The sequence below is a fragment of the Sus scrofa genome, chromosome 2, assembly GCF_000003025.6.
Source record: "Sus scrofa isolate TJ Tabasco breed Duroc chromosome 2, Sscrofa11.1, whole genome shotgun sequence".
NCBI lineage: Eukaryota > Metazoa > Chordata > Mammalia > Artiodactyla > Suidae > Sus > Sus scrofa.
Window position 1 is genome coordinate 129,174,460 of NC_010444.4, and position 26,017 is coordinate 129,200,476.

The following is a 26,017-nucleotide window of genomic DNA, read 5'->3' on the forward strand; positions in this document are numbered from 1 at the left end:
GAGACTAATCTGGCTCATTCACACTCGGTTCCTTTATTTCCCTTAAAAAAAACAGTTCAACAGAGTGAATTATTTCTTCCCCTTTGAAAACCCTCTTCTTCATTTCCCTAAGACTTTAAATTAAACAACATACTGAATTGAAAAGTGTATTTTTCTTCCTATGGGTATTCATGGGTTCTAAATACAGAGATTTCAATCAAAGGCACCCTCCCATTAATAACAATATCAATATTAGAGTAGATACAGTCTCAGATTTTCGTGCGCATTTATCTACTATCCTCAGTCCTGTCCCTGGTCCCACTATGTATTAAAATGTACCCTTCTAAACGTCTTTCCATTGTTTCACTTTAACATACTCATCAAAACATATTTGGGAAAAGGATCTGTATCCAGAAGAAAAGACAGATTTTTATGCAAGCTATTATTTTCAATGAGATCTTAGTTCCTTAAGAGGTAAAAAACTTAGTAGTCTGAATAGTATTGTGTGTTCCTAGTTTGTTGGGGTTTCTTTCTCTGCCTAGCGCATTTTTAGTTCCTGTAATTGACAGAAATGATTTAACATGGAATTTTACCAGATAACTCCACAGCAATAAACTATTTTGTACCTTTCTTAAACACTTTTGTATACATAAAAATATATAAAATTATCTGTGCATGCTTGCAAAATAAATACATCTACGCATTTCACTGGACTTCTTATCGTCATTTAGTGTTAGATTTTGGAAATCCACCCATGCTGATAAATGTAGTTCTGTTTAACTTAATTCTATGGATGCTTTGTATATAATTCTATCATGTGATATATGAATTTTGTCTGTCCATTCAATTACTGATCATCCTTTAAGTTGGGTTGTTCAAATTTTTTACAATTATAGGCAATGCTTCACTGACATATATGTTGATTTTTTAATTTGAAATCTGTCTTAGAAATCAAACAGTGGGCTCATCTCTCTTGGTTTCTTTCTTTTCCAAGATATTATTCTTTAATTTTAATTTCCTTGTAGCTCTCTGCTGCCTTCAGGGAGATACTCTTTAAGATTTTATCCACAATTTTCTATTATTCTCAATGAAATCAAGGTTAGTAAATTACCTTGCTCACAGTTACCCCAAAGCCCCTTTACTGCTCACATTTTAATCTTCCTCATAATTAACTTCCTCGCTCCCTCTAAATTTTCCTAGGAGAGTGGTCATGTCAGATATAATATGGGAAGCAACATGATTCACAAAGAAATTACTTATTTACCCCTGAGCAAGTCATGAAAGTTACAGCAGAACTTCAGTACCCAAGAAGATTTGGGGTGGTCAGGCATGCTACAGACATTTTTTTACCTATAATCTAGACTACAACCTTGATGATCTACTTTCCTTTTTCAATATAGCCCCAGACTTCTTCCAAAGTGGAACTCCTTGATCTTAGTTGCTCAACACAACAAAGTTGACTTTATTACTTGAGTTATTCTGTTTCTCTACAATATTTTGCTGACATGTGCATGTCCTCAGTGTGTTTCTCTTAACTTAAACTGGATATATTTTCTCATTTAATATATTTCTCTTCTGATCCCTACTACCCAATAGCTATTTTCCCAACTTCCTATCTGTCTACTTCAGAGCACTCATTAAACTTCTGTTGCTATTTGTTCTATTTTTTCTTTCCCCTTACTAGAATGTAAACTTCATGAAGGCAACAATCACATCTGTCTAGAGGTGTCACTGTATCTCTAGTATTTAAAAAAGCATCTGATATAAAAAGGACTCTCAGTAAATATTTCTTGAATTATTAAACAGTTGGGTGTTTTCATGCATCAGTGCTGTACATACACTTCAAGGCAGATTTTAAAGTCAATGAAAAAAATTAAACTGAAGTGGAAAGGCCAATTTTAACTGTGTACCACTTTACTTAGGTGTTTTTTTACTTATTTATCATAAAATCATACAATGTAGGTATTATGATCCCCATTTTATAAATGAAGAAATTAAGATGCAGAGAAATTAAATCCCTTAAATTTAGCAGCTAATGGGAGAGATGAATTTTAATGCCATTTCCCTTTGATTCAGACCTATCTACTGTACCACACTGCCCCAGGGAGAGCACTTTTGATCCATGGATAGCTTTAGATAATCTTCATAAACCCTGCAATTAAAATTCTTAGAACTCCAGTGTGATACTTTGCCTCATCTCTCCTTTGTGCCTGAATGCACATTTAGGAAAAAAGCAAGTCCTCTCAAAAGTAGTACATCCACATTATTTGTGTTCCATTTCCCTGTCACAAAATTGTCCGGAATTATGATGATATAATCATTACCTTTAAAGACACTGCATCTCCATAAATTTTAGCCCTAAATTATCGGGGTACATTCAACTTTCAGATGTCACTTCCAATACATATAAAACATTATTTTCCTGGATTACTGAGTCATTGAAACTGAATGGACTATTTTTCTAATATTTTGAAAAAGAATATATAACAAAGAGAAAAGTATAATCATGGCATGTAATAATAAATGGGGCTATCCTATTGTAAGGTCAACATATTTAATACTCAGAGGCAGAACCTAAGGCCCAAAGAGATTAAATAATTGGCACAGTGCTAAGCAGCTTGCTAATGGCATAGCTAGCAGCATTCTAATCACTTTATAACATGCATATTACTTATGAGTTACTGAGTTTGCTAGTGGCATAGCTAGAGGCATGCTAAGCACTTTATAACATACATATCACTTATTAGTTCCTGTTTCCCAGGTGAATGGTTCATAAATAATAAATTATAATATTTCATCCTAAGAGTTTTATGACTTCTTTCTTCCTATGTCTAATTCTCCTCTTCCTGAGTTCCAATACCCACATTCTCATTAAGTGCTTGGTTCTGTAACTCTTATCCTTTCAGTACAATATTCATTAGTCAAACTAGTTGGATGATGAATTATTATTCTCCAAGAGGCAAATTCTTTTTTCATTTCAGTAGTTATGAAAATATGAAATTCAAGTAAACTCATCAGGCTTTTTATTGGAGTTTCTGTTGTGGCTCAGCAGTAACAAATCCAACTCATATCCATGAGGATGCGGGTTCGATCTTAGGCCCTGCTCAGTGGGTTAAGGATCTGGCATCGCCATGAGCTGTGGTGTAGGTTACAGATGTGGCCCAGACCCTGTGTTGCTGTGGCTGTGGCGTAGGCTGGCAGCTGTTTTGGCCCCTAGCCTGGGAACTTCCATATGCCACAGGGGAGGCTGTAAAAAGACAAAAAACAAAAACAAAAACAAAACAAAAAACAAACTTACTGGGATTTTCATAATAAAAGTTTGGATGTGGGATTTATATAGTCTAGAAATCTTAAAAATAATCATATTTGGGAGTTCTCCTTGTGGCGCAGTGGAAACGAATCTGACTAGTAACCATAAGGATGTGGGTTCAATCCTTGGCCCTGCTCAGTAGGTTAAGGATCTGGCATTGCTCCAAGCCGTAGTGTAGTTCACAAATGCGGCTCAGATCCCACGTTGCTGTGGTTGTGGTAAAGGCCAGCAGCTGAAGCTCCGATTCACCCCCCAGCCTGGGAACCTCCACATCCCGTGGTTAAGGCCCTAAAAAAGCAAAAAAGAAAAAAAAAATGTATTTGGCAATTTTAAATCTACCCCAGCATTTATGCATGAGTGCAATGAAATTTGCTAAGCATCTACCACGTTTCAGGAATTTACACATACAAAGGTGAGTAGTTTATATTCTTTGCTAACCAAAGTTCACTCACAGATTAGTGGAGTAAACATCCACAAAGTTATATTTAAATTATGTAATGATATATATGTAAGAACTTCCCAGAAAAGTATAGCCCAAATGATATACAGAATTTCTTTTTCTTTTCAGCTTTATGAGATATAATTGACAAGTAGAAATTATATATATAAGGTGTACAACTTGATGTTTTGATATAGGTACACACTGTGAAACGCTCACCATAATCAAGCAAACCAATATAACCATCACATCAGATAGTTACCATTCGCATGGAGGGTAGGATGAGGTGGCGGGCTGCAAATACTTAGGACTTAACCATCTTAGCAAATTTCAAGTATACAACAAGGTACTGTTACCTATAGCCACCAGGCTGTATTTTGAAACTCAGAAATTATTCATATTATATAACTGAAACTTAATAGCCTTTGGAACATCTCCCCATTTTCTCTTCCCCTCAACCTCTGGCAACCTACTCTGTGTTTCTATAAAAGCACTTCTATGATTCCACATACAGATGAGGTTGTGCATTACTTAGTTTTCTGCGCCTGGCTTATTTCACTTGGCATAATCTCCACCAGGTTCATGCACATTATCACAAATGCAGAATTTCCTTCTTTAACATGGCTTAATAATATTCCATTGTGTGTGGACATATGTCCCTGGGTGTGTGTCACATTTTGTGAAATGACCACATTTCCTTTATCCTTTCATCTATCAATGGACACTAAGACTGTTTTCTTATCTTTGCTATTGTAAATAATGTTGCAATGAACACGGGTTTTCAAGTATCTTTTTGATATTGTTTTCATTTCCTTTGGATACTTACTCAGAAATGGAATTGTTAGATCATATGGTAGTTCTGTTATTAACTTTTCGAGGAACCTCCGTGTTTTCTATAATGGCTATAACAATTTACAATCCTACCACTAAGGTACTAGTATTCCCTTTTCTGCAAATCTTCAACAATACTTGTTATTGTTTACCTTTTTGAAAGTAATCACTCTAATAGATTTGAGGTTATATCTTGTAGTTTTGATTTGCGCATCCTTGATAATGAGAGATACTGATTTCTTTTTCATATATCTTTCAACTGTCGTGTGGTTTGAGAAATGTGTATTTAGGTCGTCTGTATTTTTTAATCAAGGCTTTTGTTTCTTGAGGTTTTTTTCCTGCTAATATATAGGAGTTCTTTATGTGTGTTAGATATTAACTTATCAGATACATGGTTTGCAAATATTTTCTCTCATTCCATAGGCTGTCTTTTCATTACGTTAATTGTTTCTTCTGCTGTTGTTTGTTTCAGAAACTTTTACTTTAATGTAATCCCATGTGTCTATTTTTACTTTTGTTGCCTATGCTTTGGGGATCATTTTTTTTTAAATCACTGTCCAGACTAACATCCCTACATTTTCTTATAGAAGTTTTATGATTTCAGTCTTATGTTTGTCTTTAATCCTCTTTGAACTGATTTTTTATATGCATGTGTATATCCACTTTTCTCAACACTATTTCTTGAATCTATTATGCCACTGTGGTCAAAATGGTCAGTTGGCCATAAATATTTGGATTTATTTCTGGGCTCTCTATTCTGTTCCATTGATTTATATGTCTTTTTTTGTGCTGGTGCCATACAATTTTGATTACTTTAGCCTTGCAGTATAGTTGGAAATCAGCAAGTATGATGCCTCCAGCAGTACAGCTGGAAATCAGCAAGTAATCTTTTTACTCAAGAGTTCCTCGACTATTTGGGCATTTTGCAGTTTCTTGTGCATTTTAGGATTGTTTTTCTATTTCTGTAAAGAATGCCTTTGGGATTTGGATACATGTTACAACAAATCTGTAGATCACATTGGGTAGTATGAACTTTTTAACAATTACAGTTCCTTCAATCCATGAACACAGGATGTCTTTCCATTTATCTGTGTCTGCTTTAATTTCTTTCACTAAAGTTTTATAATTTTAATGTGCAAATCTTTCTCCAGTTTGGTTGTTTATTCCTTTTGTCAGATATTTCCATCCATCTTCATCATTTAATGAAAATTTTAAAAATGCAAGAATCTAAATGCTACATATAAAACATAGATGATACAACTAAAGTGATATTATTTTGGAAAGAAGAAAGGTTAAAAATTAATGAAGTTAGTACTTCAGAGGTCAGAAAATAAAAAAGAATGAATTTAGAAAAATAGAAAGGATGATATAATGGACAAAAAAATCAAGTAGCAATAAATTACAAAACAAAGTTATAATAAAGAAGATCAAAAAGACTGTAAACAACTTCTTGAAAAGCCCATTAAAGTTGTAAATCTCTGAGAAGGTGATCCGCTTTAGGGGAAAAAAATGAATAAATGGATGGAATGAAAAAAAAAAAAAAGCCCGAGATTGGAATGCATGGTAAAAATGTAGAGAATTCTACAAACAATTCTACAAACTACTCCAAAATTTTGACACAGAATAAATAATAAAACACTTGAAAAATACATCAAAACTGACATGATAAATAACAAGAATAAAACTGTAACTATTGGGAGAACTTAACCTAAAAAATATAAAAGCAAGCTTTACACTTTACAGCTACCTTCTACCACAACATGCAAGAGACATGATTACCAATGCTACTGGAAATCTTCTAGAGTAAATGTACAGAAAAAATAAAATTCACCTCATGCTATGAGGCCAGAGTACAGTGCGATCAAATAGGTATTTTATAAAATGGGTAACATAATACCTACATTATATGACTTTAGAATAAATAAACACCTAAGTAAAGTGCTTGGTACATAGTACATTCTTAAAAATAGTCTTTCAGCTTCAGCTTTTTTTTCACTGACCTTAAAATCTACCTTGAAATGCATAGCACTGATACATGAAAACACCCAACTATTTAATAATTCAAGAATTATTTACTAAGAGTCCTTTTTGTATCAGATGATTTTTTAAATGCTAAAGATACGATGCCATCTCTAGACAGATGTGATTCTTGCCTTCATGAAGTATGCATACTAGTAGGAGAGAAAGACAAAAAATAGAATGAAATAGCATTAGAATTTGTGATAACTGCTCTAAAGCAGACAAACAGGAATTATGGGATGTGATTCCAATTGTGAACGTTCATATCTTTAAGAAAAATTATTAATAGAAAATATATTCATGTTGTTCAAATTTAGAGCCCTTTTTTGAATTGATGTCAATGAGTGAGGAATCCAGAATTGTGAATTGCTCGGTGTATAACCTGTTTGAGTAAGGTAGGTTAGACAACATAGGTGTAAAGCAGAATGGAAAATAAAGGAAAAAAATCAAAATTAACTTAATGGATTCTTAATATGACCTATTTTCAAGATTTTATTGTAAAATATCAGACAAGCATTCTTTGCAATCCAGAACTGCCCAATTCATCACTGATCCCAGACAACTGCAGAAGAACTACATACTGAGAAGCAATTACACAGAGGGAGGTGAAGGATTTTCCGACACCCTACTGTGAAGAAGAGGGACCAGCAGTATCTCTAGTTTCCAGTGGGTTTGGCTTTTCAGCCTAATTGCTTAAAAAAAAAAAATGTGTATACACACATCCACACACACACACGCACCCTTGGGAGAGGCAAGCAGAGAAACATTCTTCCAACCACCTATGATATTGTGATTTGTAAGAAGTAATATATTTCGTATCTTCATTCCAGTCCCAGCTCCTGGCACAGAGCTCTTAAAACCCTAATATCCTAAATGACCAGAGAGATACAGGTGTTTTTTGTGTGTTAATAAAGTGACTTTTGAAATGCACCTAAGGATGAGGTTTGATTGCCAAGAGAAAGGACCACTTGGTCAGAGGGTTGGAACTTTCAGTCCACCTCCTTAACTTCCAGGGAGGAAAGGGGGGCTGGAATTTGAATTAATATCCAATGGCCAGGGTTCTATCAATCATGCCTATGTAATGAAGCCACCATAAAACTCCAAAAGGATGGGGTCTGGAGAGCTTTCTGGCAAGCACACGGAGGTGCTGGAAGAATGGCCCACTCAGATCATGGAAGCTCTTCACCCTTTCCCTTATCTTGTCCTATGCATGTCTTCCATCTGGCTGTCACTGAGTTACATCCTTTTATAGTAAACCACTAATATGATAAGTAAAATGTGTTTCTGACTTCTGTGAGCCACTCCAGCAGACCAATCAAACCCATGGAGGGGGTCATTGGAACCTCCAATCTATAGCCCGTAGGTCAGAAGCACCGGGACTTAAGTGGCATCTCAAGCAGGGAGAGGGGCACTCTTGCAGGATGAAACTCTTTACCTGTAAGATTTGATGCTATCTCCAGGTGGATAATGTCTGAGAATGACTTGTTGATGAGAATTAAAAAACCATCACAATGGTCTGAATTGGTATCAGAATTGTACGACACAACTTAGTTCTTTTATAAAGGAGATAAAGCAGTCTAGCTAGGTCAATTTCATGTCATCAAGAGAAATATACTTGGAGTTCCCATTGTGGCGCAGTGGTTACCGACTCCGGCTAGGAACCATGAGGTTGCGGGTTCGGTCTTTGCCATTGCTCAGTGGGTTAAGGATCCAGCGTTGCGGTGAGCTGTGGTGTAGGTTGCAGACGCGGCTCGGATCCCGAGTTGCTGTGGCTCTGGCATAGGCTGGTGGCTACAGCTCCGATTGGACCCCTAGCCTGGGAATCTCCACGTGCCGCAGGAGTGGCCCAAGAAATAGCAAAAAGACAAAAAAAAAAAAAAAAAGAGAGAGAGAAATACACTTACAGATGGATAGACTTAGCGTCCAAGTAAGAGTTAACTGTAACTACAAGGATTTCACTAACACTTTCTTCTCAGAACATAGGAAAAAAAATTATTGCAAGAAATAGCTTTACGTGATTGCAGCCCCTACAATTATGTAAACTTACTCCTTGGCAAAAAATGTATGTGTATATATACAGCCTATTATCAACCTCAATCATCCATAATTATCCTTTCAAGCCCTATAACCATAAAGGAGTAGGATTTTGGTACAAAAAAGAAGTCCCACTTAGTATTTAAGGGAAATCATGAGCTCCACCCCAGTTTCCCAGTGAGCTCTGCACTGGGTTAACAGGCTTTCATCTAATAATAAAGGAATACTATATTACCTGTGATGAGGGTAAATTGACCAAGGCAGAATCTTGGCATTTCTGGATCTAGTCCCTATTCCACAATTCCTAGTCCCATTCATAATTAAGATGTTAATACATAATGTCATCCATCATTATATACTGAATGAATATACACACTACATGCAGACATATACTACTACACATCTCTTCAGCCCACCTCTGAGTTTAACTGTAGTGACACTAAACACTCCCAACCCACAGGCAACCCCCCCGCCCCCACCCCCACCCCAAAGCACTGTATCTCTGAAATTCTCTGCTTGCAAGCCTTATTCATTGCCATAGGGGCTTGCTTAATTCTGGGTAAGGTAGCCTGTTCTGCATGGGATTTAAGGTCCTCCACAGCACCATTCCATCAGTGAAGGAAAAATATCAGAAAATAGGTAATCCTATATTTCCCATTTCAATGTGAAAAAATTCTTGGGTCCTTCCACATGGTTCCTCATAGGGTGTACAAGTCAGGAATGGTTCTTTGACTTGAGTTGATTGCATGGATGAAATAGGGTCCCGCTACATTCACTAGTCCAGTAGGAATCTCATCTTGTCTTGTCCTACTATGAATATTTTTCTCATAAGGATACATTTAGGAAGTATCTGTTAGGGGCTGGAGGAAGACTTGCACACAAGAGAAAAGTAGTAAGATTGATGATGGATGAGGATATTCCATTAGGGAAAGAGCAATTTTGGAGGGGGAAAGGGGGGAAGGGGGGATCCTTCTCTATTTTAGGATTCTCTTCAGGTGATAGAGATGAAAATATAAGAAAAACAAGGTTTTAACAAAGAAAAATATCACTATTAGACTTGTAATGTAAAGAACCATAAGAAATTAGTCTCCCAGTAGCAGGACTTGGAGTTAGAAGATAATGTTCAAGCGTTAGATTCATCAGTTACTGGACATTTGATGTTAATAAAATGACATAATGTTCCTGAGTCCCAGATTTTCATCTACAAAATGGGGACAAAAATATTCAACTTAAAGAGCTGTGGGGATGACTAAAAGAAATAATGTATTTGACAACATTATAAATGTTAAAAATGTATTCAAATGTTATAAATTATTTAATTGATCCATCTTGAGACATGCAAGAAAATAATTGTTTGTTTTTTAAAAATTAACATAATACAAAAAGCCTAAATAAAGTTCTAAATCCTCATGTTTAATTATCCCAGCCTTTCTAAGAAGGCAGGCATACTACAGCATTGTTATCAGCAAATGTGCTCTATCAATGCCATTGTTGGGTTATAAGTTTGCCTATTCAACTTGGCATCACACTTTTGTATTTACACAATACATATTAAAAGCCTGTGTTAGCTAAGAGGTCATAGAGAATGTGGAGAGATAAAAGCACAGAATGAACTGAGTGTAAAGCAGAAAATAATCCAGCTTGACAAAGAAACACTAATATGTGTCTTTATCTGGAAAAGATTGCATAACCAGGGGGTCCTTTTTCCTTAAATAAAATGCAGCTGGGGGGCTCCCCTTGTGACTCAGCAGAAAAGAATCCAACTAGTATCCATGAGGATGTGGGTTCGATCTCTGGCCTCACTCAGTGGGTTAACCATCTGCATTGCTGTGAGCTACGGTGTAGGTCACAGACATGACTCAGATCTGGCATTGCTGTGGCTATGGTGCAGGCCGGCAGCTGCAGTTCAGATTCAACTCCTATGCCACAGGTGTGGCCCTAAAAAGCAAAAAAATAAAAAAATAAAAAATACAGCTGTATTTCAGGTGTCCTCTTATTGGACATTGTATACTGGTAGATAAGTAAGTCAAAGGATGATGGGAGTGAGGAGAAAACACCTAAAACTAAAGCAAAACAACAACAAAACAATTGGATTAATTTTCTCTTTTTAGGGGCCTAAAAATTTTCCTCATTTGCCAGAGAAAATCCTCCTCACTTCCTAATTATATACAATGAGTACTTTGGCGAGGTATCCACTCTAATTTTAAAACTATCCTATCAAGTCATAACCACTAATAACTAGCAATATTACACAGCATGAAAATGAAGGTCAAATGCTACAGTTTGAATGTTAAGTAGGTTCAGGATATAACTAGCTTTTAACAGGACAAATTTTGCTCATCTTACAGAAATGTACTCTAAAAATGTGCTCCTAAACCACACAGACAGCCACCCTTTCTCATCCAAGGTTTCATAATAGCGACTGTCCTGTCATCATCAATGGTTTTCTTTCTGAACATTCAAAGCCAGGAAGCTCAATATATTACAGTCTATCATTACAAAATCAATCCTGCAATGACTGCCTTGCCCTTGATTCTAAAAAATCCAGCAGAGAATTCTCCAAAAAAGGGCAAAACTTTTACAAATAATAAAATTTTCTAATGCTGGTCCTACGCATGCACAATCAAAGAAGAAACCTAGAGTTTTCTTTCCTATGAAAAGCTCCCAATCCAGAAGTTTGCAGCTATGATCCCTGAGAAGGTAGTTTTTGAATGTCATTAATACTATATAGGATGTTCTGTGCTATCCTATACTCTTACCCTTTTTTATCAGCCTTTTACTGATTGTTGGAAAGACATCTGACCCTGCCCCTAATCAACTATTTGGTATTTGTAATTCTATCCTTAGTGACAATAGTGTCTTTGTGTATTGTGGGTGTGAAGGTCCCTGATTAGAATGCAAATGGAACGGGGGGAGGGGGGGGGACCTAGATGATCTTAACTCCTTGTTTTCCTTAACACCTATTGTAAACTGCTGTATCTGATTGGAGAGTAGGGTTTCACTAAATTGGGACATCCCAATTTTAGTGGAAGAAGCAAATGGGCTGGGATCTGGAGGAGAAGACTTGTTCAAGAGGAAAGAGTTGTGAGATCTGGGTGATCAAAGGACTTTGGACTACTGGAAATATGAGCACTAGTGGAGGGGAAGGGAGTCAAAAATACAGTAGTACCTCGTGGCTGTTTTCCTGATTATCCTTGAAGCCAACTGTACCCACTACCACTACCCAATACAAGCAACTTCCTGGAAGCTTAAATATCATCAAATATTGTCTCTGAAAAAGCTTATAGCAAGTGGCACCAAACATTTCATCAGGGGACCTTCAAAATGCTGGTTGTCTTCAATAGTTTTGAGAATGAACAGTTACCTGGGTTAGGGTGGCATGTGTAAACATTCAATGTGCCCATTCAGAGGTGGCTGGCTCAGAGGGGCAGTGAGGTTTTGATGAAGTAACCCTCCCCTTTTACAGATGAATCAAGGTCACACAAAGGCTAAGTGGCAAGCCCAGGACCCAGGCTGCTGAAACTGGCAGCCAAGGGCTTTAACAGGTGCCACACTATCCATACAGGTTGGGATAACTCATCCCAACATTCTTCTCCCTGCAAATCCCAACTAAGGTAGAAATGGAGATAAAAATTTGCCAGATGACTTCACATGTGATGGCGCATTTCTGAAGCCTGACAATAGAAACAACCCAAGTCTCTCCAGCTATTTCTCCACATCATAATGTGTTTTAGATTTACAAAACTGAAATGAAAGTTGTCATAAACCTGGTGACTGCTAATACCACCTGCCTCATAAATCAGTATAAAAGGAGGAACCTGGGTTAAACCCTCTTTGTAAGGAGCCAACACATTCTAATAGGTTCACTCCTTTCCAGTGTATTTACTACTCTTTCAGGAAAGGTCACAGTCTTGATAAAATGTGGAATTACACAACTGAAAGAAACCACAATAAAGCCCTTAATTTATCCACCACATCCCCAGTGGAACTCATCCTGCATGGGATTATCAATCACTTATCATCCACATCCTTTCTTTAAAAAGATGAAAAGAGCCTCATAACTTGGTTTCAAACAAGTTCTTTCTCATGACAGCACTTTGAAAAGTACTATATGGCATTGCACAGATGTTAAGAGATTACCATTCTTTACATTAAGGATAAAAAGAGTTCAAAATCCTCATCAGGAAAAAAAAAAAAAAAAAAAAAAAAAAAAACCACAATGCTTCTTTCCCATTTTATTTGAACAGTTCTTCCTCAGGACTACCCTAACTTTCTCCTTATTCTAATTAATCCATTTTCTCCTTATGTCTTGTACAAATATCAACAGAAAATAAAATCATAGGTTGTTAGATTTGAAAAATACAGATCCTAACTCACTTCTCTGATTTCATTAACGAGGACACTAAGAACAGTTGAGACCATGAACATAAATGTCTGTAAGGGCTGAACAGGTAACATAAATAAGGAAATCAGGTGAGGAAGAAAAGTCTGGGGTCTGAGAAAACAGTGCAAGCAGCGTGCTGCACAGTAGCTAATACATAAACTCAGTGGAAGGGGAAATGGAGGGAGCCGTGGGAACTTGGAGAGTGCCTGCCTCCCTGGAGGCAGCAGGAACCCCTGCTTCGTGATCACGTGGGAATGCAGGCCCACTGCTAGCTAATGTATCAAAAAGCTAAAACCCAAATCTTCGCGTGAAAACCTCATTTTAAAATTGTTGCTTTAACTTTTATATGCAGGAAAGTAAACAAATCCAAAAGACATCTGCAGGCCTATTCCCTTCTCCATCCTGCTAGGTCATGATCTAGCAAGGGCTCGGTCACAAGATTTCTAATCCTGTTTCATTTTCTGTTTCAGAGCCTGAGAATGAACAGCTTGTGACCACGCAGTGATCCTTCCTACCTTTCAGTGGCCTGAGCACAGTAGCCGCAGCACAGTCCTCAGGGGGTGCTGGGCTCCTCTTCGTCAGGAAACTGATGGCATCTGCTCAGAGGATGCCTGTGGCTTCAGACCCGACTCTAACCATGGATTCAGGAGCCGAAAATTCGGAGTTGAAGCAGTTCACACACCCTGAATTTCCTCCAGGGCACACGCCTTTTGTCTCAAAAGTCTCTGTAGAAGTAGAGCAGGTGTGACTTCCTGCAGGTGCTCACGGGGAGATGGAGCCGCGCATGCGCAGAACTTCCCAGGCCGGCATCCAGCGCACTGAGTGCGCTGAGGGTGTTCCTTTGCTGTTGCTGGAGTTGGGGTTGGGTGGGCATTGTCCACATGGCACCGAGGAGAGTCTGTGTTGCCCAGAGCCACTGCAGACAGGTTAACATAAGATGCCCTGTGAGAGACTGGTGGTCGGCCCTGGGATCAATTATCACAGGAAGTTGGTTGTGGCTCGAGAAACCCTGCTTGGATCTGGTGAGTGAAAAAACTGACCCTGAGAGGATGCTCTTTGGAGGTCAGAGATTAAGGATACAGATTTTGACAACATGGTTGCAACAAAAAGACCCAAAAGGAAACTGTCTCTAAGACCAGAATGAATCATCCACGACTATTCACATAAAAGAGGTTTTAAATCACCTATCAGACCTCTTTCTTAGGCAAAATGCACCAATTAGGTTTTGTTTTCTTATTTGTCACTGGTTTTTCCACCTTTCTGTTGTTTGGCTTATTCTCCAGTGAGTTCTTTCAGGCTAAATTTGTCAAACCCTTACTTGACAAGATGCTGGGCTATTTGCTTCTACTGTTAAGCGCATATCAGGCATCTCTTCCTACTAGAAGGAAATGATATGCTTGCTTAAATCAAATATTGATAGGGGATGGGGAAGCAAACTTTAGCAGGACATATTTTCAGCACTGACACTGGATTGGGATAGAATTTGGCCTATCAGATGGACTGTGATGCTTTGTTCCCTACTGCAAAAGTGCTTCCCACTGTCAGAAAAGAGAAATTGGGGAAAACACATTCTCTGCATGGAAATAAAAACAATGCTTTAATATTAAAGGAAAAATACAATGATAGAAAAGTCAGGAAGCCATTCAGCAAAGCCATTACCATGCTTATTGCCATTTGAAGGCACAATGATTGAAGTTATTGTCTTAATGTAAGATTACTAAATAATGCATCCCATAAAGGAAAGACATTGTATCGGCCATAAAATGTGTGTAACTGCAACAGAATTCATACTTATTTAATGACACTTTAGAATCGGATGGTAATTAAAATGAAGTAGGAATTTTTAAAAGGCAAGAGAAATTCAAACACGCTAGTATATAAATTGAAACATTCTCTTTGTTTTGCAAGCACATAAAGAAGTAAATTTCGCATAGGTTTTTTTTTTTTTTTTTTATCTTTTTCTTTTTCGGCCCACTGGGAACAGCACAATTTTGACTCCTCAGTATTTCCACTTCTAATTGCTAGGAGGGTTCATTATCAGCTGTCTAAAGTGCAATACATCAACCTTGCAAAGCTGAGTTACAAAAGACGTTCACACATCTGATGGGCTGCTGTGCTAAATACATCTTAATTTGTGCTGCATCTGCTGTTTTCTAATTTGTTTGTCATGCTGTGAATGCTGCAGAGTCTGTTAGAGCAGCTTCCTGATTTTTTTCCTTTAAAAATGCATCAACTCTTCATTAAAAAAAAAAATGGCTGTCTTCCATCATTGTTCAGCTGTGTCTTGGAAAACCATAAACTCAATTCTGTTATGCACATGTATGTACGGGAAAAAAAAATCCCATGTGTTTGGATATGTATATTAGAATAAATGCACATGTATATGCATTTGCATCAAGACAAACATTCAGTTTAATCACATAAAGCAAAATAAACTTTTTTCAGCCGTTCCTGGAAGCGCAAAGTGACAAATACTCCAGTCTCAGAATTCTGGCATGGAAAAAGTGCTTCAAGTCGCTGGAATCTGCTATGCAGAAGATGGGCATAAAGGCGGTGCTCTCAGTTCAAACCCAACTAAGTGGCATTTCAAGTCATAAAGGAGCATATGCAATTTGGCATGATCCAGAAAAAATGAGTCTCACAATAGAGAAGTTTAAACTCGAGTTGGGAAAGAAAACAAATACTACCTTCCCCCCACCCAGGCCCCTGTCTCCTACTATCTTTTCAGAAATAACTGTTGGCAAAGATGATGGCAGGGCCTACTTCCTGGGTGTGTGATCTGTGCAATCACACAAGCCTCATTCTTAGAGGAACAGAGCTGGGTTTAACACTCTGCTGTTACTGTTTAGAAATTTTTAATAATTTATGAACAAGGGGCCCTGCATCTTTATTTTGCACTGCATATCATATAACTGGTCTTGGGTGCAGAATACATTTTAGGAATCCTGACAGAACAGCTGATGGATTTACTCTGTAGTATTTCAAGCTTTTAGTCCTTTTATCTTTCAGATGATACTAATGTACACCTTGAAATGAAGAATAAGGGAAGGCTCAAAGGAAGAAATGGGGAGAGAGGGAAGCAAGAGAGGAAGAAAAAGAAAATAGTATTCAATTTATATTCATATAGTTCTATGGGGCAGGAGGGGTGGAAGGCAGCCATTTCTAGGTGATATTTATTATTTCTAAGCACTGAGCTTCTCTGAATCAAACTGATGAAAGGAAAATGCCTTCCACCATAGATTTTGGAATCACCAGCCAAAGCGGCAATCAAAGTCGGTCTACAATCTTCGAAGAAAATTAAGCTAAAAACAATTTTTTGGACAATTTCCCACCACCCCTTTCCCTTACACAAACTCTCTCTCTCCCTCCCTCTCTCTCTCTTTCACACATACACACACGCATGCACACACACTCCAAATTATTTCAGGAAACCTAAATAAAAACCAGGGAATACAGAGGAGATGGAGGAGTGTCTGAGGCTCTTTTCCTCCTGCAGGCCGCTTATTAGGAGTGATGCTGTGAATTGGGCAGCAGTAAGCGGCTGGCGCGAGGCTGGCATCCTTTGTGTCTGCGCCTGGCGATGGGGATGAAGGGAGGCAGGTCTACGCCCTGGTTTCTGCCGGCTGTACACCCTTCCTAAAGGAAGATGTGGACCCCATTTACATAATGCCAATCAGTCTTCCGTGTCAAGTTTTCCCGAGAACATGCAGAAACGACTACCAAGGCAGGCATTATGACTGGTGGAGTCACGGACAAATCAGGGCTTTCGTAAAGGAGTATGTTGAATCAATAACGCATACTGTTCAACCAGGGCTGAGAAAAACACCTCATAAAGTAACAGCATTTGTAAAGGTTAATCAATGCAGCTAATTGTAAATGCTCTCAATTGTCGGTCCCTAAGCCGTCCCTTCTCTTTGCAGCTAGTGATTCGCTGTGGGATCTAGCCAGGAAACAGAGAAAGAGGGGAAAGCAGTGAAATTTCTCATTACTCTCCTCATGTTGTGCTCCGCTGGTATCTGTAAATGTCAATACATTTACCATAGGGAGATAGCTTTTTTCCTCTACTATCACGAGTTGCCGCCTTCATTACATACAAAATGAAGTAAAGAGCCTAATTATCTTAGTCTAGGCAGATGGAAAGGAAATCAGGGTATTGATCTTTGGAGCAATATCTTAAGGCGATGCATAGGAGTAATAAACTGGGCAGTGAAAGGGCTAGGCTTGCACTGACAACGCTAAGAAAAAACTGCATCTTACTCTCTGCCCAGGACGGACTCAGAAAAAGAAAGAAAATCCTTCTGTCCTTCCCTCCCCACTGCCTTCGTTTCCCCAGTAAGAACAAACCACTGTGGAGGGTTTTCTAAATGAGTGTTCTGTGGAGATTTGAGAAGTCAAAACAAAATCATGGCAGCAGAAAACAATGAGATAATCCTGCCCTGCAATGATAACCAGACTCTGGCAGTGAACGCAAACCAATGACTTTCCTGGGACCAGATAACTCCTATTATGCCTCATCATCGCCAGACCAGTTATCGAGTATTCTGCTGGGGACATAAAACACAATTTGCTTTAGCAAAGCTAGAAGAGTGCTAGAAAATGTTGATCCAGGATAAATGATAAATTGTCATAAAAAAATCACATTCTTTTCAAGGTCTCACATACAACCTTTCTGTCCTTTATATATGTATCCGGGATATTTCAGAAAGTCTTGTTTCCCTGTGTTATAGACAGAGACTAATCTCCTATATTTAAAAAAATATAGGAAGATAAGAGTCATTTTCAAGAATATTTACATACAGCAAAAATGAAGATGAGAATTACTTCAAATATTTTGAGGCACAGTAATATTTATAGCAAAGTGAGAAACAAGAACTAACATCCACCCATTTATTACACTTTAGAACCCAATGATGTATGTAATTTTCCATTCTGAGGTAGGAACTGCTGAAACATGCAGTCAATTGACTTTTATTTCATCTTCAACTTAGTAACTGTAAATGCCTTTTTCCCTGTAAGGAAGGCTATGGGGGTTTCACAAAATGTGCAAAGAATCACCATACATTATAAATCCCCATCTTTTCACGACTGGACAAAAGAACATCCTTATGGTTCCTGTGTTTCAAGTTCATGTTCTTAATCAAAGACATTATAAAATTCTAGTTCAGTACATGAGAGGCCTCATGTCCCTGTCAAACGGTTTGATATTTCAGACACATCAGCTGGTGCAGTCAGACAAAATCGGTGACTCAGTCAAAGGGGACCACCATGTTTACCTGAACAGCATGGAAAATAAGCCGGAGAAGCCATGGAAAAGCTGGTCGCAGCTAGCACAACTCAAGATATTTTATTCCCCAAGCAGGTAGTGTAAGACTAGATCCATGTAGGATGGTAGCCCGTTTAAGGTCAAATCACCTCATGCATTGTAATAATAATGGGGTATCGTGGTCAGAAAACCAAATCTACATGCTTTTCCTAGGGTGACTAGATCTATTGGTTTATGAAAGGAATTCTGTTTTTAATGAAAACCATTTCCCTCATCCCTGAGTACAATTTAAAATGTGCCATGTTTACCTCTGAAAAATGAGAAATTCAGGAGTCAGGCGGGTCCAGGAGCTACCTTACTGACAAGTGGGGAAAGATGTCTTAGGGATAAACTCTCCCACCAGGCTCTCTCTTCCTTCCTTCCCTTTCTTTACCTCTCCCTTTCTTTCTCTCTCCCTCCTCCTCCCCCCTTTTCTAAGATATGCTCCTTTCATCTAACAATACCGTTTTCCCATAATTTCAGGAGAAACTCCCTGACATCTTTGAAAATGGTGAGAATCGAAAATGAAGTCCTCTAAATGCAATTTTTCACCTTAAGGGAATTGAAATACCTGTTAGATTTTCAAGAACGCTAGCCTCAGGCAAGCAGTGAACAAAATTAACCAAACAAACCCCCCACCTACGACCCCATGATCTCATTTCATTTACTGATTGTTCCTGAGCATTTGGTACTTTCATCCTCATATATATTCATTTGGAGCCTCACCCTTTTATACGTAATGTAATTTTCTTTCCAGAGGATAAATTTTTATATCGGTTTAATAAATTCTTGAAGTTATACTGGAGTATTGCTCAACTCACTTCTAAATTAAAGCACTTATTAAAAAACTTTGAAGCACTCTCACAATTTTAAATCACTGTGCACATAGCAATTTAAAATTATGGGAGCAGTTTTATAAGCACTTGAATTTGGAGGTGATCAGAGACCTGAAAATGTGCAATATAGAGTAATTTAAAATTATTAGAGTACTTCACATTTTTTTATAAGCTCTTCATCTGGGAAGTGATCGGGTTCTAACATCTGAGCTTTTGCAGTGCAAAGTGAAGTACTCCTCAGCCTGAGAAGATTCACTCTATTAAATCAAACTACTTTAATAATTTTAAAGTGATGTACAGTGAGCATGCTCAGATCTCCAAATTCACTTTTAAATTAAAAATATTTTTCACTTCCAACCTACAAAAGCCACTTATGTGATAGGGCAGCAATTTACCCTTTCCATTTTAGACATCAAACTGCCCTCTTGCTTTTCGAGTGGTTTTTCCTTGGTAAAAACAAACACAAAAATATTTAAAATATTTGTGCTTTTCCATGATAAAAATGAGAAAAAGCATTATACTATGAAAATTCAACCACCTAGTTGTATTTGAAAATATTTCCACTGTAAACTTTAACATATCATGTTTTGGAATATTTCACTTTTATACCTAAAACAATGGCAAATTAATATCTTGAGAGTGTTTTTTAAGCCTAAACCCACTGAAACATATAGATGATTCTTCATCATTGGACAGCTGACTTGCAACCTGAGACAAATCATGAAGACCCTACTATGTCTTCTGAAGAAAACCGTCAACCTGAATGAAAGCATGTGGTTCCAATAACATCCCCCAAGCCTACCCTTGAGTTCAAAGAAAGGACAACAGAGCCAAAGCGTGATACCACTACTAAACTGTACATTAAGCAAACACAGCTCTCAGATCATTCAAATTGGTTTGCGAGATTGTTTTGTTCTTGGTGAAATCTTGCCTACACTTCCCATAGCAAAATTGCAAGGTAGAATTCTGGTCTGAATTGTTTCTATTAATAAGCAAGATTATTAACCCGTCAAAAGGGATTGTAATCTCATAGTCCAACAATTTCATCTCTGGTATGTTTAAATGTAGTTAGTAAAAGACAAGAGACTACTGATGTTTGCATCAGGAACGCATGATTTAAACATTTTTGGTAGTTTTCTCACCCCATTTAAACATAATGACAGTTCAAAGAAATAGGGAGACATCTATGAATCTTTTGAAAGCTAAAAAAAAAAAAAAAAATTTCTCTTCACTATCAAGAGCTGTGAAGTTAGCCTATATGAAAGTGATTCTAACTGCTGTGTTTTTAATCCACAAGTGAATCAGTATGTTTCCCAGGAGCAATTTGCCACCAGTGGAAAGTATGCTTTAGCTATTTGTTATGGCTCATCTGGGAATAAGTCTACAAAATGTACATGCCCTGATCTAATTAAATGTCCCTCTGACTTGTGACAAAAACTTCCAGAGCCACTTCGTCTTACACTGTGGATGCTGCCCCAAAAAAAAGATGAAAGTCTAGAGGGTTGGGATCAGGATGGTCACAACGTCTTTAAAAGTTCCCTCTCTTGCAATAAACTCTTTCATTGAGAGATATATTAAGGTCACCTTTAAATCAAAGAAGGAGACTTATTTTAGGGGTTTATTGCAATCACTTTTTAAACTTCATTTCTAAAGCCAAGCAAGGAACACTAAAAGAAAAAAAAAAAAAAGGAAAAATAGGTCTCTATTGCCCTTTGTAGGGATTCTAGAAAATGGACTGTCATACAGTTAAAACTCAGTGAAGGCAAGGTGCACATTTGCCCAAATTCTCTGAATCTATCTACCCAGAAACACATGGATGAAACAAACATCCAGTGTTTCAATGATAATGACAATCATGAACTAGATTTTTCATTTTAAAATACCCACATGTACTCTAAAATCACAGAAATTACCTCTATGAAAATATTTTGGAAGTTTAGCCTAGGAAATATGTTCTGTTATAACTAGTTTATTGAAACTTTGAGGAATTATACAGTGCCCACTTCTACACAAAGACATTTTTAATGCTATGAGATTTGCATTTGTCTTTATATTATGTTCAAACTGCCTTTCATGTTATTTCCAACCAAACTTGTTCTGGAAAAAGACTAAAAGTAAGCTTCCTGGCAAAAGAAATTTACAGTATTTAGATGGTTTATAAGCACTCAGTGGGATCAATTATTAGACTATAGTGTCATCGGAGTACCTAACTACCAAAGAAATTCAGTGGTGAAGGAGTTCCTGTTGCAGCTCAATGGTTACAAACCTGACTAGTATCCATGAGGATGCAGGTTTGATCCCTGACCTCACTCACTGGGTTAAGCATCCAACATTGCTGTGAGCTGTGGTGTAGGTCAAAGACACAGCTGTGATCTGGTATTGCTGTGGCTGTGGCTCTGATTCAACCCCTAGCCTGGGAACTTCCATATACCACAAGTGTTTTCTTGTCTGCAAACGATATTGTCCTTTAAGAAGCTAAAACATCTAAATAAGCAGTCATTACAACGAATGGTTAGAAAGGGATGATGAATTAGTGTGTGCCTGAATTGAGAAACCTATCTGGGTCAACACAGTAGAAGAAATCACAAGCCAATAGCTATTTCAAGAATGTTGGAAACAGAGAAAATAGTTCAAGGAAACTCCAAGAGATTTTTGCTGTGATATGCAGGTTGACAGGAAGTCTCTAAGCAAAATTTGTTGCAATGAATAGGTGAAAAGAAAGTCAGGTAAGTATGACACAATGATTTTGAAAATTAATACGGCTGTTTCAAACTAAGTGGCTACTACATAGAAAGCAAACCTGTACTTGGAAGACTAATATCAAGGAAGGACTTTAGATAAAAATATAATACTCATATACACTTGAACTATGTAAACATAATGAAACATGACACACCTGGAACATGTAGCAGTGGTTGTACTCTGGATCTGTCATTGTAATTTACTGTAGAAATCACTGTTTTTAGGCTAGCTATTAAAAAAAAAAGGTGAGAAAAGCAATATTGGACGATGCCAATCTATGAGCCTCCTGTGTACAACAGGAAAGTTTAGGGGAGACACCAAGGTGTTAATACCTAAAACCCTTTGCACATATACTATAAAGGCCAGTGCAAACATTTCAGGTAAAAATGTTTAATTCCTTTGCATTTTCCTGCAGCAATACCTAAGCCCATTCACACGAGTGCATTTTAATGTTATTTTATCTGAGGGAATTGCTAAATAAACAAAAATTTCATTAACACTGGGGCCACTTTAAGTGAATCTTTGCCTAATGATATGAAATGCCCTTTAATTCCTAGTGCCTACTGCATGAGTTAATCCATTTAAGCGAGAGAACATGTTTTGTCAGATTGTGTGAGTCTGACAATTTTTTGAGCCAAACTAAGCCTTTCGAGAATTGAATTCCATTTGCTTCAGGGGGAAAAAAAGTGACTTTCTGGTTCAAAGGAAAAATGCTTAGAAGCCATATTTGAAAGGCTCGTAAGAGGTCTTACACATCAAATAGCTCTTGGAAAACAACATTCTGATGAGTTAAGTGTAAATTAATTAGAAACATACAGATTGCTTTTCCCTGGCTATCCACATGGGTTTCAAAGTTGAAGAATGAGTGTTTGACAAAATCTGGTTGGAGTTTTCATGACCGAAAAGCATAGTAAAGTAGTTCAAGATGTTTCCACAAAGCAAAGGTACTTGTTTTCTTGAAGTGATCTTTTCAAACAAATATGTACTCACTTCCTATTTAAAAAAAAAAAAAAAAAAAAAAAAGTGGGATTTGCACAGGTACTCCATCAAGGTATATCTAAAATGGGATTTTTTCCCTGCCAAAGAAGTCGGTTAAGCTGTTATAAATGTATGTAAGCCTTGGAGTGCCTCTGAAAAGGGAAATATAAGTGAAATAAGCATTAAGACATGCTCACTGCAAACCTACCTGATATCAAGAGCTAGAGTAGGAAACCATTTATTTTTGGACGTTTTGAGGTGCTAAGTCTGCAGAGCCAGGAAGAGCATTTCTGTGACTCTCCCTGGATAATATTAGACTCAAAGAATTTCAGTCAGGTAATCTGGTTATCTGCATTCAGAGCTTAACAGGGAACTACAACTTGTCAAAGAAATTAAAGTAAATGAACAACTCTGGAAATGTATGCAGAAAGTAGTTCCCTACTGCTTTTCTAATTTTCTCACTAGAGAAAGTACTTTATTTATTTTCAAAGTATAGTTGATTTACAATGTTGTGCCAATTTCTGCTATACAGCAAAGTGACCCAGTTATATATATATATATATATATATATATGTATATACAAAGTGACCCCATTATATATATATGTGTATGTGTGTGTCTGTGTGTGTGTGTGTCTGTGTGTATACACACATTCCCTTTTTATATTATCTTCCATTATGGTCTATCCCAAGAGACTGGATATGGTTCAAGAAAGTACTTTAAAATTTTATATTTAAAGTAGATTTATTGTAAATCAGTTGGTTACATGGTACTGAAAATTAATGGTATTACAATTCCCACAGTAAATATCTTGAAACCGACCACTAAGAGAAAAAAAGGAAAAGCAAAAAGAAAGAGAGAGAGAGAACAGGGTTAAATGGTATAAAACACTACCTTTTAGGTTCCCTGCTAAGTCATCTTTTTTTTTTTTTTTTTTAATTTTTCCAATTGGCTAAAATACAATTCGGATGTCCCTTTTAAAGTTGGGCAGACAGAGGGAAAGCACGAAGCCTATCCAGGATGAGAAGTAATCAAGCTCAACTACCTCAAACTGCTGCATTCTTGTCCCAATATGAGAATTAGTTGATTCATACTTTCGATTCACTATAGGTGGTTGTTGTTTATTCCCAGGGTCCTTAGAAACTCAGAACTTCTGCCCAATGATAACAAACTTTGGAAAAATTCTGAAGTTGCTTTTGTGCAAAAAATTATAAAATAACTTGAAATTTAAAATAAATTTAAAATTAAAATTATGCTCTCCAAGTTTTACAAAACTGACAAAACAGCTCAAGAAATGCCATTGCTTAGATAGCTGAATTATTGAGTATAAGTTAGTTCCTCCAAGCCACTTATGTAGACAAGCCCCTAAAAGAATATTTTTAGAGTCCACCTCTGGAAATTAATTTTGGAGTACCCTTTCTCTCATTTAACATGTTTGGCCAGCTGCATTCCAGAGGCTACTTGGCAGCTCAGACACATTTAAGATGTAACATCAGTTCTACATTCAATCAGTTTTTTCACAAATCTATACTCTTGGCATTTAGTTGTGCTAAAATTCCAGTGTGGGGAGTGGGAGATGTGAAAGAGAAAACTAACAGTGGATGAATATATGTTTTCCTGGGTCCTCCAAGCCCTGCATGTATGTTCACGTGGATATATTCCAACATAGTCTCGCCTCTGAAAAACAAGTTTCATATTATACACCACATATTTTTCAAGAAGTATTTGCTGCTGATTGGCCCCTCTGCAAGACACACAGAAAAAAGCTTACCACTTGTGATCCAAATTCAGTAGTGCATTGGACAAAAAAAGGTTCATTTTTCTTTTTCTTTTCTTTTTTTTTTTTAATCTTTTGTTCGTTTAGGTCCACACTCACAGCATATGGAGATTCCCAGGCTAGGGGTCTAATTGGAGCTGTAGCCACAGGACTATGCCAGAGCCACAGAAATGCCAGATCCGAGCCACATCTACAACCTACACCACAGCTTACGGCAACTCCAGATCCTTAACCCACTGAGCAAGGCCAAGGATCAAACCCGCAACCTCGTGGTTCGTAGTCGGATTCGTTTCTGCCGAGCCACCACGGGAACTCCAGGTTCATTTTTTCTTGTTATCCTAAATTGTTCCTTCTGCCGAAATATTTCCTTTGCTCTTAAATACCTGTTAAATTTATATTGATTCTCCAAAAACCTTAAGGTAAAATTTAGTACCACCAGTTCCCAACTTGCTAACTAGTTACCTTATAAGCATTTACTAAGGAGATATTTACAATTCAGAACAACTCTTCTGTAGCAGTCCACAAAATGCATCACACATTTGCAGCATAGCACGAACTAGTTCAGCCAGACTTACCCAGTGCATAACACAGCTCCTGTCAGAAAATCCACTCTGTCCGCCAGCCAAGGATGTAAGACTGATGGTCCCTGAAACAAGTGGTACAGAAAGTAGGCAAGGTGGACACTTGTGGCCATCACATTTCTGATTGTAATTCTCCATAACCATTTACAAGCTGGATTTCTTCTCAGTCCATATTTCCCACGTGATGCCCTGCCCTAAGAGAAGTAACCTAGGATTTGTTTAAATACATCTTTTTTTTTTTTTCTTTTTAGGGCCCCACCCAAAGCATATGGAAGTTCCCAGGCTAGGGGTCAAATCAGAGCTACTGCTGCCAGCCTAGATCACAGCCACAGTACCAAGGGATCCGAGCTGTGTCCGCGACCTACACCACAGCTCATGGCCACACCAGTCCCTGACACACTTGGCAAGGCCAGGGATCAAACCTGAGTCCTCATGGATACTAGTCAGATTCGTTTCCACTGAGTCACAACAGGAACTCCTAAATATGCGTTTTCATAAAAGGGTTTCTGTGGCCAATGAAGTTGAAGAAGTGTTAGACTAAACATAATTAAGCAGGATTCTGTCCTCTGGGATTTTTAGGATTTTTAATGTGGGATCGCTAAGTGGGGACCATAGTGTGTAGTGTTCCCCTGACTTATGAAATTTCAGAACCTCTGATCAGGATTCTACAGGGTCGTAGATCTCTCTGAAAGAGCATGTAGGAAATGTGCTGGTTATTCCTTGTTTTAGCATCCTCAACTGGGGTGGGGCGGGGTGGGGAGCATGAGGACCTGGGGTAGGGCTTCCTACTCGGAGTATCCACTAT

The 26,017-nt window shown here is 37.7% G+C and overlaps 1 long non-coding RNA gene across 4 annotated transcripts in view; it reads right to left on the reverse strand.

The window, feature by feature from the left end:
- Positions 1-26,017, reverse strand: part of LOC102158243 — a 1,168,296-nt gene that overhangs the window by 856,407 nt on the left and 285,872 nt on the right. For all 4 annotated transcript variants that reach the window (XR_002342080.1, XR_002342079.1, XR_002342078.1 and 1 more), the window contains one exon: positions 25,207-25,277. This is a non-coding gene — a long non-coding RNA (uncharacterized LOC102158243). The remainder of the gene's footprint in view (positions 1-25,206; positions 25,278-26,017) is intronic.